The sequence below is a fragment of the Phoca vitulina genome, unplaced genomic scaffold (assembly GCF_004348235.1).
Source record: "Phoca vitulina isolate PV1807 unplaced genomic scaffold, GSC_HSeal_1.0 scaffold43, whole genome shotgun sequence".
Lineage (NCBI taxonomy): Eukaryota > Metazoa > Chordata > Mammalia > Carnivora > Phocidae > Phoca > Phoca vitulina.
Genome location: NW_022589746.1, coordinates 9,216,945 through 9,236,771, shown reverse-complemented (window position 1 = coordinate 9,236,771; position 19,827 = coordinate 9,216,945).

Genomic DNA, 19,827 nt, shown 5'->3' with positions numbered 1-19,827 from the left:
CTTTCTTTCTTTCTTTCTTTCTTTCTTTCTTTCTTTCTTTCTTTCTTCTTTCTTTCCTTTCTTTTAGAGAGATAGAGAGCATGTGCATGCATGTGTGAGTGGGGGGCAGAGGGGCAGAGGAAGAGAGAGAATCTTAAGCAGGCTCCATGCTCACCATGGAGCCCAGTGCAGGGTTTGATCTCACAACCCTGAGATCATGACCTGGGCAGAAATCAAGAGTTGGATGCTTAACTAACTGAGCCAGCCAGGCGCCCTGGTACCAGCATTTCTAAATGAGGGTGGAGTAGGGCAGGTAGCTTGTGACATTGAGGATCCAAGATAAGACAACCCTTAAGAAGCTAATTATCATTGGAAAAATAATCAGGATTCAGCTTTTCCCATAAAAGAGGATAGAAGAACCAGGCCAAATATCTGGGTGGAAATCAAAGTACAGCCCATATAATTTCTGTGTTTGGGTAAGCGTGACATCAGAGAAAGAGGACTAGGTGAGCTTTGACCAATGTGAGCATTCAAGGTGTACCTGCCTTCAATTCTTAGCAAAACCCTGGCAGTGTTCCCTGAGCTCAGATTTGAGAGGTTAACTCAAGACACACCAGAATAAAGGGAGAAACAGAGGGTGAATTGGGTCTGAAGCTTTAAGGTACACACTGCCTCTGTCAAGATTAGCTCAAGAACAGGAAAAGCCTGAGCCAACTGATGTGTATGCTGGAGGCATCTAGGCAGCAGACCCTCAGGCTGTAAGACTTCGATGCCTAATATTTATTTAGCTGTGTTTTGAACCTACAGAGAGTAACAACTTACCTCATTAATATGTCCGTTGCTTGACATGCCTAAGACCTTGCATATAGAAGCTTCTCAAAAATATAAGAATTAGTCAGGGGTACCTGGGTGGCACAGTTGGTTAAGTGCCCAACTCTTAGTTTTAGCTCAGGTCATGGTATCAGGGTCATGTGATCAGCCCCACATTGGGCTCCATGCTCAGCACAGAGTCTGCTTGAGATTCTCTCTCCCTCTCCCTCTGCCCCTCCTGCTTGTCCTTGCTCTTTCTCTCTCTTTCAAATAAATAAATCAGTCTTTAAAAAAAAAGGATTAGTCATCGGATAAGGCATTCTGACAACAGTGAAGTTCAAGACCTGAGTCCTGTGCCTCTATTGCCTCATCTCTAAAATGTGGACAATACTTCTTATATTGTAAGGTTATTGTGAGGACTAAATGAGATAATGTATATAACAAAATAAAAACACCTATTAATATCATCATCATAACCCCCTTTTTTTTTTAAATTCTTATGCTTTTAAGTGTTAGTCCAATTACAGTACAGATGAGATGTCCCTATTGTATTTTCTGTTCCATGGATTGAGGATAAGATTGCTATTAATTATTCATAACAAATTTACACTTCAATCAAAATTGTGGTTATTTCTTTGAGTTGCTTATAATACACAACCTACGTAGATTACAAAAGACTTCAGCTTTTATGCTTGTTTTTAATAGACACTCATATTCAGTGTTAAAACAGGACATCTACATTGAATGTGACATTTTTTCAATTAAAGAAGAAAAAGTATAACATTTAAAGGTCATATTGTTTGTATCCTTAATAAATACAGTAAAATAAAATGCCAATCTGAATATTTCATTAAGTAGCTAAGCTTGTTAGGCTGTCCATTCTCAGAATTTAATTTAGAAGAAAACATCCACATTTTTCTTGGATGTTACCTCTTATGAAATTACTAATACCGACTGCAGCGAGTCAATTTAATACAGAAAACTAGTTAAAAAGCATAGCATTGTCATTCGTGAAGGCTCGCAGCAGCTCTGTGACGAGAAAATACATTGAAAAATAAATCTTTTTTGTGTGGATTAGAGTCAATGGCTACCAGAGTCTGGGGTTTATCCAAATCTTTTGGATGATTGTTCATTTGTAAGACAATTGGTAAATTCTGAAATTTATATCTGAAAAATATTCCTAAAGGTCTCTAATTTATGCCCTGAGTTGGACAAAACTACCAGTATATTGCCAAATGTGAATAATCAGTTAAAAATATACTTATATAAAAATACATTCTTGTTAATAATAGTATTTAGTTTTCAGAGTTCAACAAAGACTTCCAGACCAGTCTTTGCAGCAAAGTGTATGAATATGCTCTACAGGGAACCATCATCATGATGTGTTTATTTAAGCTCTGAATGTAAGAAAAAGGACATATGGCACCTCATCTCATTCCATATCACTCAACTCTAAAATGTAATGCTAAAAAACAAAGCTGCTCAAACCAGCCATTACAATTCTATCTGCATTTTTGAAGAAAGCAGTTTGAAATTAGACCTTTCTGCTCTTTGAAGTTATTTTAAGGTAGAGAGTTCACTACAGATTCAAAGAAACATATTTAAGTGTATAGGAAAAGTTATGTATTTTTCACATATTTCTCCAGAGAATTAAAAATGGTATGAAATAATTCCAAGCTATTCAAAATTCTATTTTAATTAAAGAAGTAAACCATAATGATTCAAATTAAATCTCCTCACTCAAACCATGGCCTGATTCCCTTCCTAAGCCCTAGAGGAATGGGTGGATATGTACACATAGGGGTATTAATTCAGTGGAGTCACTTTATGAATGATTTTTTCAAAAAATACCCAATAATTAATTAGGTTAGATAAGATAGTTAAATTTTGTACTGATTGCTTTTTAGAAATTGCATAAGGTTATAAAATTTGTTTTATCACGTGTGCAGTATTAAAAATTCTCCATTTTTTCCATGAGAATATTCTTCTAAAGATTTATTTATTTTAGAGAGAGAGAAAGAGTGAGAGAGAGTGTGAGCAGGGGGAGGGGCAGAGGGAGAGAGAGAAGCATAGAAGCAGACTCCCTGATTAGCACAGAGCTGGGCTTGATCCCACAACCCTGAGATTATGACCTAAGCCGAAATCAAGAGTCGGATGCTCAACCCACTGAGCCACCCAGGTGACTCACTTCCATGAGAATATTTTAATCACCAAACTGCGCTTACTTTTAAGCTCTCATGATCTCTTTTATTTTTTAGTTTAACTTTATTTAGTGAATTTTAAGGTTGGTCCAATTATAAAAATGCAATTTATTAAAAAGGTCAATATTAAAACATTTCCTTCCTAACATGTCCTAAAATGTCACTAAACTTTAGAGGTAAGTACTATGTAAATTTTATACCCTAGTGTTAATGAACAAATTAATCTTATACTATGGTATAAGAACAATGAGCTTTTCTTTTGACAATTGCCAGCAGTAAATATTTACATGATCACAGAATGAACTGCTTTAAATTTATGGTCACACTCTACTATTTTTGCCCGCCCATAATGTCCTTTATTCATTCATTAAAAAAATAATTTACTAGGGGTGCCTGGGTGGCTCAGTTTTTTAAGCCTCTGACTCTTGATTTTAGCTTAGGTCGTGATCTCAGGGTCGTGAGATTGAGCCCTGCCTTGGGCTCTGTGCTCAGCAGGGAGTCTGCTGGAGATTCTCTCCCTCTCCCTCTTCCTCTGCTCCTCCCTCTGCTCTCTCTCTAAAATCAATAAATAAATCTTTAAAAAAATAATAATTTACTAAGATCTGATGGGGTATGTACTTCGCCAGGCACTGTAGCTACAAAAGTGAGAAAACTCATGATCATAATTGGATTGACAGGCACCCAAGAAGTCAGTGGTCATCTTGATAGGTCATCTTTATAGGTACTATGATCATATCAGTGCCATGTTCAGCGGGAATACAGAGGAAGGTCTAACTTGGTCTAAAGGACTCAATGTAGGATCTGCAGAGGATGTGCCATCTTCGCTGAGACTAAGAAATCTTCTCCTACATTTTCTTTCTGTGTGTGCTTGTGTATATTTTAATGTTCTCAATTATAACTTAAAATAAAAAGCTAGACGTAAATCTCTGAAAAACAAAACAAAGCCACTGGAAATATTTAGGATGATTCCATAGGACTAAAAAGGACCATTAGATGTTATTTAAATGGAGAACACTCAGATATTCTAAAGCCATGTAATTAAGAATTGATAATAGAAAAGCATTGATGAGAATTGAGTAACACTGTGATTCCATTCCTCCCCATTATCACAACCACAATGTTTAGTAAAATTCTACTTACTGATTTTTAAAATTATTTTTTTACCTCTATTATTAATTTGAAGGTGAATTTGTGTGGAAACTTTTGATTATATGCTTTTAGCTTGTCATGTTGTACTGTGGAAAGAAGCATAACAGTTTTTATCTTGAGCTAGGACATTTCTGCATACAGAAGCAATATGCTTAAGAATTACATAGGTAGATAATGGGCCGTGAAGAAAGAAATATAAAGTAAATCTAATGATGCTTTTACTCTTAATGGTCTATAATAACTTCTTTATAATTTTGTTTATTCATAAAATAAATTTCACTGACTGCTATATTCAATGTGCTGTGCCAGGTAAATGGACAAAGAGAAAAGGCCTTGATATTTATATCAGGATTCTCTAATTTGTATAAACTGCAATTTGGATCTGGTGATGAATATAGTAGGCAACTTGACTTAATTGTACCTCTTCCTTCTGTTTTGGTTTTGAACATGTGACAAAAACAAGGCTTGGAAGCAAAAATCTCATCAGAGCCTTTCCTCATGACCAGAATGGAAGTGTACCTACTCTGTGACATGATACAGACATGACCCCAAAACAATTGTCCTCAAAATGGTTTAATTTGATGTTGTGTTTTTTTTTCATCAAAAACCAGATTTAAAAAAATTAACTCAAATCGGGAATGTCACATGTAGTCTTGAGAGGCATGGTTATTAAAATATATGGCTAAAAAATGGGTTAATTTGCAGTTCTTGTTTTTTGACCAAGAAAGGTCATACATCTTTTTCACATACTAATAAGCCTTTTTTTTTTTTCCCTCAGAAAGATTGTTCTGAGAACATATGACTAGTGAATTAAAGTGTTATAAAACATTACAGATACATCAATGTATTGATGCCACTACTTTGTAGGAACTTTGCATTTGTTATAGAATATACATTGCTCTGAGCTTATAATGATTTTTATAGTTTTTTTTAGCTGGAACAGAACTTATTGTTTGCCTACTCCCCTAACTGCCATCTGAAGAAACAAGTATAGCCATGTGGCTTGTGCTGGGTTACAAGGCTAATGAATGCCCCTAGCAAGAGAGGTTCCCAGGACACTTGACTCCTTATTAAGCGTTCCTCTGAAGGCCAACTTGTATCAGATAGTAGAAAGTTCATTCTTTAAAAGTTCACTGTTAGCCTCAAAAGTGAAATATAGTTGAGAAAGATTTCCTTGTTTAAACAATGCATCGCACTGCCCACAAAGTATTTTAACTGGAAACCTGTTCAATGATTCTCCTGCCATATGATGCTGTCTTGATTTTTGCAAATTCAACTAAAGTCCTAACAAGTACCTGTGTTACTCAATCTGTAAAAGCAACAGGCATGTCCCTATTTGGTAAAATCCAAGATATTTTATGAGTGAGCTCTATATGATTTACAAGAGCCAGTTGGTTCTCTCCATTCCTTGACATGCAACAGCACTTTCTTTATCAAGGGATAGTAAGTACCGGATCCAAGTTCCCCTCCTAACTTTGCATTCTGTACCTTCACCCTCAAAGCCATGGCAAACACCATGAATCAGCCTTGGTCCCGTTTGCCTCAGTCTGGACATAGCCCATTTCTTAGCCACGCAGTGCTCTAGGAAGTCCCTAGGAATGAAATGAAGCTGCCGAATGAAATCCAACTTGTTTACCATCCCGGTCCTAATCCCTTTTGCTCACACCCTGGCCCTTATTCTTCTCTTCCCCCCCCTCCTCATCTGTATTTATCTTGGAAGACACTGAAGATTTAATAGCTTGGACTTTCTTAGAATGTACACAAATTAATTTTTTTTTTGACATGATGGTATTACAGAGCCATCATGGTACAGAGTGGCAACACAATGCTACATTTCTTCATTCCTTTTACTCTGTTCATTGTTATGTCTTTATTTCTATTAGTGATCTGGCAACAAATAGTTTCCTCTTCCTTTGGCATCTGTCAGTTGTCCTTCAGATCTCTGCTTCTAATTTCCCTTTTCAGATATTATAAGCTGAAAAGCAGCAAACTAAACATGTTGTGTCTTTACTAAACTAGTAAAGGAAGTATCCATACGATCGTACGTGGTCCAGGTAGAAGGATGCGTGGATTTTGGGACTGCTGTTATAGAAGCTCAAAATCCCTTCTTGTAAGACCTGGATATAAACTGGATTGTGGTGCATCGTACGGAAGATTAGCCCAGATTAAATGGAACCACTCAGCTCTGTCTTTTTCCTGCACGTGTCTATTTGTTAAAATTCAAACATGATTCTCCTGAGAGCAGAAGCCAGTTGTTGGTCTTCTTCAGTGACCACAGGTGAACAAGAGATAAGCAGGTTGGCCTGGAAGTGTTTATAGGGATTATAGCCAAATCAGATCTCCAATCTATTTTCAAAAAGAGAAGCCCCACTTTGGTTGAGCTAACATCTGAAAGCAGGGGTGAGGAGCAGGCAGGATTGGAGGAGCAGACTCAAGTGGGAGCAGTAGTTCAGGTGTTGTACAGAAGGTCTCTCAGTCAGCAGAAGACTGCAAACATGGGGGTTTGGCATATAGCTGTTACCCCTGGATATAGGGGCCTATTATCTATCTGTAGAGTCAGTTTCCCATTTAACTTGCCGTTCTGCTATGATTTTCCCAGATTTGGGGCAGTAATCATGGAGTATTTGTCAGCACAAGCCTTCAATGCATCCTAGCCAGCACCTGATCAGGATTAAGGCACTGGGTTGGCCTGTGGCCCAGTGTGGGTTGAACAGTTTTCATTTTACCTGCACAGTTGTCTGACATTTGGTTTTCCACTGGAAGTAAGTGAGTTATTGGGGCTTGGCTTTCTCCTTCTGAGTTGCATCCTTGTTTGGAATTGTCTTTGGTTTCAAATTCGTTAATGAGCTCTATGATGCACCCACTCAAAATATCTCCCTGGAAAGCTGTTCATGCTGACCATGGGTGATAAAAGTGTTGCCATCTTGAAATTTCTTATCCAACGTGAAGCTCAGAACCACCTCCTCTCTGCTTATTATGATGCTATCCATGGGATATCTGCCACTTTTATTGAGGAAGTAGTAGCAGTCATTCAGGTTTTCCAACACTTTCTTGAAAATAGTCATCATCTTAAGCATTATGTTCTCTTATAAAGGTTGTGAATATTGATTGTGTTTCCCCCAAAATGCTTCCATTGCCTTTTAAGAGTGTAGATGGACACATTTGGTGAAGCACCTTTTATTACTCCGAGTCATGGAAGAGGGGCTTCTCCTTGGAATGCAGTTTCTTCTGGATGTTTCCAGATCCTTCTTGATTGTTTCCTTTTGTAAGGTATAACTGGTGATACCAACAGTACCAGTGGTGGCTTCAGAATGATTCTGAGTAGAAAGTGGGTATCTCCACTCTGCAGAGAGAGCTAGTACTGAGTGCATTCTCAAGCATCTTGCACGTGGAATGCATCTCTTCTATCAGGGCGTGCATCTGGTCACTGTCTCCGACCAAGTGCCCTGTTTTCATGGCCAGACTGGCATCCGGGACTGGATAGGACAGGTTTGGCAACATGCTGCAGTCACGGGCCAATGAAAAAGCCACAGAGTGGTTTGTAGTGGAGTGGACAGCCATTTAGAGCTAGGAATGTGATGCACATCATTAGGGTACAAGGACCAAATTTTAATAATTTGGGATATTAAAGTCTTCCAAGATGATCCCTCTTCTGCACTTTAAAAGTCTCTGCAATGACACATGACATCTCATTCCTCCTCTCTATAAAGTTTTGCTCTCTTTACATTTTTCTCATTCCAATCTTAACACAGATGCTAGACAACACAATAAAAAGCTTAGATAACTAGTTACTAGAGCAAGTGGGCATATATGGTCTGCCAAATCCCAGAATTGACTCCACGATATTGTTTACCAGCTTACCAACTCCTGTGTCTTAACTTAAGATGGATAGTTTGTCTTCTTCAGGAGGATAAATGATAAAAGAAAGATGGGATTTTAGGGAGACATTTCTCTCAGACACCCCACCGAGCACCCCTGTGCCTGGGAAGCAGAGTGTTGCTCTCTACCGCAGTCTGGCTGTTTCTCACGAGCCCTTTTCTTCCCAAACACCTGCAACAGGGATCAAAAGCCCAGGCCAAGGAGAAATTGGCTAGATTAGACCAGAGAATGCCCAGGAATATCCTTTATCCAAGGACCAAGGTGACGGCTGGCCAGAGCCCTGCTCTTTGACCAAATTATGGCTCTTTTCTTGTACTGACCTTCTCAACTGTGGTGTTGGCCGCTGCTCCTGACCTTGAGCAGCTTCCCAGGACTGAGACCCTCTTTGCCTTTCTTGACCCACTTCTAGGCTCTGCTCTAGATGTGCACTGCTACAGATTCTTGCTAATCATTGCTGCATGGCTGAGAATGCCCCTGAGCAGTGTGAACAACGGACACTCAAATCAGTGTGACGAATCAATCACTTGTTTCTTTCCCAATATGAATCCCCCTCCTTCCACCCCAACAATACCACCAAATTAATCGGGAGCGAGACCTTATCTGAGAAGAGATAGTGTTGGCCAAACCAGGCAAACTGTTAATGTGCCAACCTGCTGTCATTGATTGCAGACAAAATTTCTCCAGGAAAAGAGTAATCATATCTTCTCCAATATTTTAATCCAAGACCTAGTGCTTTCTCTCTGATGATTTTACAGCTCGTGGGAAATGTATTTAGAATTTGAAAACAATATTCAGAGAGGAAAGATGGACTGCATTCTTATTACTGTCATTAAAAACAATAAATGCTTTTAGTTATGTATTGTAATGACTCTAATTCAGGTTGTTGTAAGCTGCTTTAGTTGAGTTGCCTCTAAAAATACATACGGAATGTATTTGATGATGTTTATTTCATATTTCTGGCAATATTTTGTGACCGTCTGCCAAACTTCATGCTCTTACAAGCAGAGGTATTTTGTGTTTCACAAGACCAACTAAGTACCTTTGCTTCAGGGACAATCTAATCCTCCTTGAGAGAATTTGGCTATACAAATTCTCTTATTTTGGTGAAGTACCCTTTCTAAATTATTTTGTTTATTGCACTGTGCCAATTTCATGCAGTCTAAGTACCAATTACTTTTAGAGTGAATTCCTTTGCTCTTAGTTATTTTGAAATATTAGAATAAAATTACTGGAAACTTTCATTGAATTGCATGCTTCCAAAGAAGGTAAAATGTATTTCTTATTGCTATTTTATTTTCCTGCTAATGGATATTAACTTCTGTTATCTAACCTGTCTCTTGTATGGTTGATTGACAAAGAATAACAAATTGACTGAATTTGGAGAAACTGTCATGGACAGAGTAATTTGTGAGAATTTAAGGAACTTGTGATGTAAAGATGGGAAGAATGTGTTGAGCCAGAGAAGATTTGGTAATGTTTGGTAATGTTTGAGGGATATTTGATTACTGTGGGGATTTTTTTTTCTTTTTCTTTTTCTTCTTTTTTTGGGGGGTGGACAGAGGGAAAGGAAGAGAGAGAATCTCAAGCAGGCTCCATGCCCAGTGCAGAGCCCAATGTGGGGCTTGATCTCACGACGCCAAGATCATCACCTGAGCCGAAACCAAGAGTCAGATGCTTAACCGACTGAGTACCCCTACTGTGGAGATTTAAGCCAATGTGGCAGGAGATCAGTATTTGCTTCAAGAAACTTCTCTGTTTAAGTAGGGGAATCTACTTAAGCTTTTGAGGCAAAAATGTTTGTAAATTCATCTGAAACAAACTAGCAAAAATTTATCCATCTCATACTCTACAACCAAATACATTCCAGATCTTTTAAAAATTTGAAAAAGAGAGGAGGAGCAAGATGGTGAAGGAGTAATTTCATCTGGTCCCTGGAATTCAGCTAGATAGTTATCAAACCATTCAGAACACCCACAAACTCAACAGGAGATTGAAGAAAAGAATAGCAGCAATTCTATGAACAGAAAAGTGACTACTTTCTGGAAGGTAGGACGTGCGGAGAAGTGAATCCGAGGCGATATTCGGGAAGATAGACAGTGGGGGGAGGGGCCTCCGTCAGCCAATACCGGCAAGTGATAGAACTGCGGAGCACAAAATCGGAACTTCTAGAAGTCTGCTCCGCTGAGGGACATCGCTCCAGTGGCTAAGTGGGGGGCGGAACACTCGCTGGGACAGTGTAGTCTCAGGACCCTCAGGGACACAGGAAGACCAAGGGTGCCTGAGTGCAACAGAGCTCCCAGGTACTGGAGCAGGGAAGCCGGCTGCAGAGACAGAGCGGAGGAGTGGACTATCAGCTCGGTGTTGCCATAAACCGTGATTTGCGGCACAGTTGGGCCACTTCTCTTCAAGCAGGGACCCAACAAGTGGCAGATCTGGGGAGACTCCCCTTCCTCCCCAGGAGGAGCAGCATGGGAATGCACCACAGGAATCTGCTGGGTTTGGAGACTCCAAACGGGGTCGTGAGCCAGAGATAGAAATGCTCGTTCTCAGGCCGGGTGAGCACGGAATGCGGCCAGAGACCAGGGAGACAGGAATGATTGATTGCTTTTCTCTGGGGGCTCACTGAGGAGTGGGGCCTCGAGTTCTCGACTCCTCTGGGAGCAGAGATTAGGGGGCCACCATTTTCACTCTCGTCCTCCAAAGCTGTACGGAAAGCTTGCAGGGAACAAAAGCTACTGAGAGCAAACCCAAGCAGATTACTTAGCCTAGCCCCTGGCAAGGGCAGTGCAATTCCGCCTCCAACAAGGACATTTGGGAACCACGGCAACAGGCCCCTCCCTGAGAAAATCAGCAAGAACAGCCAGCCAAGACCAAGTTTACCGATCAATGAGAACAGCAGAACTCCAGCACTAGGGAAATACAGCACATAGAATTCACTGCTTTTTCCCCATGATTCTTTGGTCTTTCAAAGTTAATTTTTTAAATTTTCTTTATTTTTTCTTTTTCTATTTTTTTAGTTCACTTTTTCTTCTTTCCTTTTTCAACCAAGATCTTATCAATTCCTTTTTAAAAATCTTTTTTAATTTTCATTTTTACAGTCATATTCTATCCCTTCATTGTATTTAACCTTATTTTGTGTGTGTGTGTGTGTGTGTGTATATATATATATATATATATGTATGTATATGTATATATATATGTATTTATATGTGTGTTTCTTTCTTTAAAATTTTGGGATACAGTTTCTTCTAACAGACCAAAATATACCCCAAACCTAGTGTATATGACATTGTCCTAGTCTCCCACCTGATCACATTCTCTTTTTTTTTTAATTTTTCATTCTTTTTTCAACCAACTTATCATAACAATTCCTTTTTTAAAATCTTTTTTAATTTTCTTCTTTGCAGTCATATTCCATCCCTTCATCATACTTACCATTATTTTTGTATATATGTAAGTTTCTCTTTCTTTAAAATTTTGGGAGGCAATTTCTTCTAATGGACCAAAATACACCCAAAATCTAGTGTGTGGCTCTGTTCTATTAACCAGCCTGATCATATTCTTTCTTTTTTTTTTCCCTTTCTTTCCCCCCAGTTTTGGATCTCTTCTGATTTGTTTAGTGTATTTTTTTCTGTGGTCGTTGTTACCCCTTTAGCATTTTGTTCTCTCATTCATCTATTCTCCTCTGGACAAAATGACAAGATGGAAAAACTCACCTCAAAAAAAAAAGAACAAGAAGGAGTACCGACTGCCAGGGACCTAATCAATACAGACATTAGTCAGATGTCAGAACTAGAGTTCAGAATGACAATTATAAAGACACTAGCTGGGCTTGGAAAAAGCATAGAAGATACTAGAGAATCCCTTACTGGAGAAATAAAAGAACTAAAATCTAACCAAGTCAAAATCAAAAAGGCTGTTAATGAGGTGCAATCAAAAATGGAAGCTCTAACTGCTAGGATATATGAGGGAGAAGAGGGAATTAGTGTTATAAAGAGGACCAAATGATGGAGAATAAAGAAGATTAGAAAAGGGGAGATAAATAACTACTGGATCACGAGGGGAGAATTGGAGAGATAATTGATACCATGAAGCAAAACAACATTAGAATAATTGGGATCCCAGAAGAAGAAGAAAGAGAGAGAGGGGCAGAAGGTATTTTGGAGTAAATTATAGTAGAGAACTTCCCTAATTTGGGGAAGGAAACAGGCAACAAAATCCAGGAGGCACAGAGAATCCCCCTAAAAAATCAATAAAAATAGGTCAACACCCCAACATCTAATAGTAAAACTCACAAATCTCAAAGACAAAGAGAAAATCCTGAAAGCAACTCGGGACAAGAGGTCTGTAACCTACAATGGTAGAAACATTAGATTGGCAACAGACCTATCCAGAGACCTGGCAGGCCAGAAAGGACTGGCGTGATCTATTCAGAGCACTAAATGAGAAAAATATGCAGCCAAGAATACTATATCCAGCTAGGCTGTCATTGAAAATAGAAGGAGAGATAATAAGCTTCCAGGACAAACAAAAACTAAAAGAATTTGCGAACACCAAACCAGCCCACAAGAAATCTTGAAAGGGGTCCTCTAAGCAAAGAGAGAGCCTAAAAGTAACATAGACCAGAAAGGAACAGAGACAATATATAGTATAAGACACCTTACAGGCAACACAGTGACGCTAAATTCATATCTTTCAATAGGTACCCTGAATGTAAATGGGCTAAATGCCCCAATCAAAAGACACAGGGTATCAGATTGGATAAAAAAAAAAAAAAAAACAAGACCCATCGATATACTGTCTGCAAGAGACTCAATTTAGACGCAAAGACACCTCCAGATTTAAAGTGAGGAGTGGGGGGAACCTGGGTGGCTCAGCTGTTAAGCGTCAGCCTTCGGCTCAGGTCATGATCCCAGGGTCCTGGGATCGAGCCCTGCAGCGAGGAGCCTACTTCTCCCTCTCACACTCCCCCCACTTGTGTTCCCTCTCTCGCTCTTTATCAAATAAATTAATAAAATATTTAAAAAATCTATAAAGTGAGGGGGTCGAAAACCATTTACAATGCTAATGGACATCAAAAGAAAGCTGGGCTGGCAATCCTTATATCAGACAAATTAGATTTTAAACTAAAGACTGTAATAAGAGATGAGAAAGGACACTATATCCTACTTAAAGTGTCTATCCAAAAAGAAGATCTAACAGTTTTAAATATCTATGCCCCTAACATGGGAGCAGTCAACTACATAAGCCAATGAATAACAAAATCAAAGAAACACATGAACAATAATACAATAATAGTAGGGTACTTTAACACCCCCTCACTGAAATGGACAGATCATCTAAGCAAAAAGATCAACAAGGAAATAAAGACTTTAAATGACACACTGGACCAGATGGACTTCACAGATATATTCAGAACATTCCATCCCAAAGCAACAGAATACACATTCTTCTCTAGTGCCCATTGAACATTCTCCAGAATAGATCACATCCTAGGTCACAAATCAGGTCTCAACCGGTACCAAAAGATTGGGATCATTCCCTACATATTTTCAGACCACAGTGCTTCAAAATAAGAACTCAATCACAAGAGGAAAGTCAGAAAGAACTCAAATAGATGGAGGCTAAAGAGCATCCTACTAAAGAATGAATGGGTCAACCAGGAAATTAAAGAAGAATTAAAAAAAAATCATAGAAACAAATGAAAATGAAAACACAACTGTTCAAAATCTTTGGGATGCAGCAAAGGAGGTCCTAAGAAGAAAGTATATAGCAATACGAGCCTTTCTCAAGAAACAAGAAAGGTCTCAAATACACAACCTAACCCTACACCTAAAGGAGCTGGAGAAAGAACAGCAAATAAAGCCTAAACCCAGAAGAAGAAGAGAAATCATAAAGATCAGAGCAGAAATCAATGAAATAGAAACCAAAAGAATAGTAGAACAGATCAACGGAACTAGGAGCTGGTTCTTTGAAAGAATTAATAAGATTGATAAACCCCTGGCCAGACTTCTCAAAAAGAAAAGAGAAAGGACCCAAAGAAATAAAATCATGAATGAAAGAGGAGAGATCACAACCAACACCAAAGAAATACAAACAATTATAAGAACATATTGTGAGCATCTATATGCCAGCAAATTAGACAATCTGGAAGAAATGGATGCATTCCTAGAGATGCATAAACTACCAAAACTGAACCAGGAAGAAATAGAAAACCTGAACAGACCCATAACCACTAAGGAAATTGAAGCAATCATCAAAAATCTCCCAACAAACAAGAGCCCAGGGCCAGATGGCTTCCCAGGGGAATTCTACCAAACATTTAAAGAAGAATTAATACCTATTCTTCTAAAACTGTTCTAAAAAATAGAAATGGAAGGAAAACTTCCAAACTCATTTTATAAGGCCAGCAATACCTTGATCCCAAAACCAGACAAGGACCCCATCACAAAGGAGAATTATAGACAAATATCCCTGATGAACATGGATGCAAAAATTCTCACCAAATTATCAGCCAATAGGATCCAACAGTACATTAAAAGGATTATTTACCATGACCAACTGGGATTGATTCCTGGGCTGCAAGGTTGGTTCAACATCCACAAATCAATCAATGTGATACAATACATTAATAAAAGAAAGAACAAGCACCATATGATCCTCTCAATAGATGCAGAAAAAACATTTGACAAAGTAAAGCATCCTTTCTTGATTAAAACTCTTCACAGTGTAGGGATAGAGGTTACATACCTCAATATCATAAAAGCCATCTATGAAAAAACCACAGCGAATATCATTTTCATTGAGGAAAAACTGACAGCTTTTCCCTAAGGTCAGGAACATGGCAGGGATGTCCACTTTCCCACTGCTATTCAACATAATACTAGAAGTCCTAGCCTCAGCCATCAGACAACAAAAAGAAATAAAAGGCATCTGAATCGGCAAAGAAGAAGTGAAACTCTCACTTTTTGCAGATGATATGATACTTTATGTGGAAAACCCAAAGACTCCACCCCAAAACTGCTAGAACTCATACAGGAATTCAGTAAAGTGGCAGGATATAAAATCAATACACAGAAATCAGTTGCATCTCTATACACCAACAGTAAGAAGAAAGAGAAATTAAGGAGTCGATCCCATTTACAATTGCACCCAAAACCATAAGATACCTAGGAATAAATCTAACCAAAGAGGCAAAGGATCTGTGCTCAAAAAACTTTAGAATACTCATGAAAGAAGTTGAGGAAGACACAAAAAAATGGAAAAAGGTTCCATTCTCTTGGATTGGAAGAACAAATACTGAGAAAATGTCTATGCTACCTAGAGCAATCTGCACATTTAATGCAACCCCTATCAAAACACCATCAACTTTTTTCAAAGAAATGGAACAAATAATCCTAAGATTTGTATGGAACCAGAAAAGACCCCGAATAGCCAGAAGAATGTTGAAAAAGAAAAGCAAAGTCGGCGGCATCACAATCCCGGACTTCAAGCTCTATTACAAAGCTGTAATCATCAAGGCAGTATGGTACTGGCACAAAAACAGACACATAGATCAATGCAACAGAATAGAGAGCCAGAAATGGACCCTCAACTCTATGGTCAACTCATCTTTGACAAAGCAGGAAAGAATGTCCAATGGAAAAAAGACAGTCTCTTCAACAAATGGTGTTGGGAAAACTGGATAGCCACATGCAGAAGAATGAAACTGGACCATTTTCTTATACCACACACAAAAATAGACTCAAAATGGATGAAAGACCTAAATGTGAGACAAGAATCCATCAAAATCCTAAAGGAGAACACAGGCAGCAACCTCTTTGACTTCAGCTGGAACAACTTCTTCCTAGACACATTGCCAAAGGCAAGGGAAGCAAGGGCAAAAATGAACTCTTGGGACTTCATCAAGATAAAAAGCTTTTGCACAGCAAAGAAAACAGTCAACAAAACCAAAAGACAACCGACAGAATGGGAGAAGATATTTGCAAATGACATATCCGATAAAGGGCTAGTATCCAAAATCTATAAAGAACTTAGCAAACTCAACACCCAAAGAACAAAGAATCCAATCAAGAAATGGGCAGAAAACAAGAACAGACATTTCTGCAAAGAAGACATCCAGATGGCTAACAAACACATGAAAAAGTGCTCAATATCACTCAGCATCAGGGAAATCCAAATCAAAACCTCAATGAGATACCACCTCACACCAGTCAGAATGGCTAAAATTAACAAGACAAGAAACGACAGATGTTGGCGGGGATGCGGAGAAAGGGGAACCCTCCTACACTTTTGGTGAGAATGCAAGCTGGTGCAGCCACTCTGGAAAACAGTATGGAGGTTCCTCAAAAAGTTGAAAATAGAGCTACCCTACAACCCAGCATTTGCACTACTGTGTGTTTACCCCAACGATACAAATGTAGTGATCCGAAGGGTCATGTGCAACCCGATGTTTATAGCAGCCTTGTCCACAATAGCCGAACTATGGAAATAGCCTAGATGTCCATCAACAGATGAATGGATGAAGACGATGTAGTATATATATACAATGGAATATTATGCAGACATCCAAAAAATGAAATCTTGCCATTTGCAACGACGTGGATGGAACTGGAGGGTATTACGCTAAGCGAAATAAGTCAAACAGAGAAAGATAAGTATCATATGATCTCACTGATATGAAGAATTTGAGAAACAAGATAGAGGATCATAGAGGAAGGGAGGGGTAAAATGAAACAAAACGAAAGCAGAGAGGGAGACAAACCATGAGACTCTTAATCTCAGGAAACTAACTGAGGGTTGCTGGAGTGGAGGGGGGCGGGAGTGATGGGGTGGCTGGGTGATGAACACCAGGGAAGGTACGTACTATGGTGAGCGCTGTGAATTTGTAAGACTGATGAATCACAGACCTGTACCCCTGAAACAAATAACACATTATATGTTTTAAAAAAAGCAAAAAAAAAATTATTTTTCTCTGACTATATAATGTAGAGAAGAAAGGTGATTTGTCATAGAAACAAATAGCAAGTTTGAATGGAAAAAAAATCTGAATGAGAAAAACTGAAATAATTAAAGTGCTGAAGAAAACATAAGTGAATGATAATGTGACCTTATGGTGGTAATGGAGTATCTAGGTATGACATCAAAAATGTAAATTTTAAGGGAAAGTGTTTATACATTTGACAGTAAAAAAATTTTTAATTTCCATTTGGTGAAATGGTTAAAAACAAAAAATACCCTAAGAAAACTGTGCTTTGTGCTCTTTTCCTCTCCATGAAATGTTCTTCTGTCCTTCTTTACCTGGCTCACTCTCATGTACTCTTCCGATCTCAATTTAAGCCTTATGTCCATGGGTTGTCTTCCCTGATGCCCTGATGGACTGACTCTCTCAGCTCTTCTGCCATACTTTCTCTGCCAGGGAATCATTTATTAACCACATCCTAGGTGACGTTGTTAGTGGCCATCTTTTTTGCTAGACTTGGGGCACAAGAGGGAAGAAGCCCTGTTTTATACTCACAGTGCTATCTGCCACTCCTAACACATATTACCTAGTATACAGTGTCCTCCATAAATATTATTGGCCATTGAAATGAATGAGTGTTTTGAGAGCTCATTATGACCTAGTAGATGAAGGATAGGAACCCTCAACACACACACACACTCAAAAGTATGACACTTTAATAACAATCAAATACAAGTTAAATGATATTTATGTACATCTCAGTTATCTATAATTGTATATGTGTGTGTATTCTTTGTCAGAATACCTAAGAAAATAAATAATGTCATTAATTGCCTGTGAGGGTATGATAAAACATGAAAGACTATGGACTGTGAGAAACAAACCGAGGGTTCTAGAGGGGAAGGGGTAGGGAGATGGGTTAGCCTGGTGATGGGTATTAAAGAGGGCATCTATTGAATGGAGCACTGGGTGTTATACGCAAACAATGAATCATGGAACACTACATCAAAACTAATGATGTAATGTATGGTGATTAACATAGTAAAATAAAATTTAAAAAAAACATGTATCTCATAAACCACTTGCGGAGAGAATTTCAGTTGGTGCAAATTCTCTGTAAAACTGAATACTGTTCCTACAGAAATTTATATTAAGAAAATAACTTGTTTTGGGGTGCCTGGGTGACTCCGTTGTTAAGCATCTGCCTTCAGCTCAGGTCATGATCCCAGGGTCCTGAGATCAAGCCCCGCATTGGGCTCCCTGCTCTGCGGGAAGCCTGCTTCTCTCTCTCCCACTCCCCCTGCTTGTGTTCCCTCTCTCACTATCTCTCTTTCTGTCAAATAAATATATAAATAAAATCTTAAAAAAAAAAGAAAATAACTTGTTTCATTGAACAAGGATGAATGTAAAGTTAAGCTGATAACAGTGTTTTGTAAGAGTAAGAAACTGAAAATAAACTAATGTTTATCAATGATACATGTATATGTGTCTGTCTGCCTGTGTGTGGATATTAAAATGATAGTAAAATCCCATTTTTGTAAAAATATATTACAGATGCATAAATATTTAAATATCTGAAGAAAGGATCTGGAAAGGATGCCCAAAGAAGGATGAGTGAATGGATAGAAAGATAACTAGACAAGTCAACAGACATAATGAGACATGAAGCTACTGACTTCCTTTCTAGGGTTCTCCCAAAAGTGGAGCTTGAGAGAAAAAAAAAAAATTATGTCCCCCTGGTTGGTTCTGGAACACCATCCTGGGAGAAAGCTTTAGGGACAGGGGTATGAAGTCCATTTGGTCCAGTGTGTCATTTAAAGTCTTTATTTCCTTGTAGATCTTTTGCTTAGATGATCTAATTCAGTGAGGGGCGTGTTAAAGCCCCCACTATTATTGTATTGTTGTCGATGTGTTTCTTTGCTTTTGTTATTAATTGCCTTATATAATTGGCTGCTCCCATGTTAGGGGCATAGATATTTACAATTGTTAGATCTTCTTGTTGGATAGACCCTTTAAGTAGGATATAGTGTCCTTCCTCATCTCTTATTACAGTCTTTGGTGTAAAATCTAATTTATCTGATATAAGGATTGCCACCCCAGCTTTCTTTTGGTGTCCATTAGCATGGTAAATGGTTTTCCACCCCCTTACTTTCAATCTGGGGGTGTCTTTGGGTCTAAAATGAGTCTCTTGCAGACAGCATATCAATGGGTCTTGTTTTTTAATCCAATCTGATAGGCTTTGTCTTTTGATTGGGGCATTTAGCCCATTTACATTCAGGGTAACTATTGAAAGATAGGAATTTAGTGCCATTGTATTGCCTGTAAGGTGACTGTTACTGTATATTGTCTGTGTTCCTTTCTGGTCTATGTTGCTTTTAGGCTCTCTCTTTGCTTAGAGGACCCCTTTCAAGATTTCTTGTAGGGCTGGTTTCGTGTTTGCAAATTCCTTTAGTTTTTGTTTGTCCTGGAAGCTTTTTATCTCTCCTTCTATTTTCAATGACAGCCTAGCTGGATATAGTATTCTTGGCTGCATATTTTTCTCATTTAGTGCTCTGAATGTATCCTGCCAGTCCTTTCTGGCCTGCCAGGTCTCTGTGGATAGGTCTGTTGCCAATCTAATGTTTCTACCATTGTAGGCTACATATCTCTTCTCCCGAGCTGCTCTCAGGATTTTCTCTTTGTCTCTGAGACTCGTAAGTTTTACTATTAGATGTCAGGGTGTTGACCTATTTTTATTGATTTTGAAAGGGGTTCTCTGTGCTTCCTAGATTTTGATGCCTGTTTCCTTTCCCAAATTAGGGAAGTTCTCTGCTATAATTTGCTCCAATATACCTTTGGCCCCTCTCT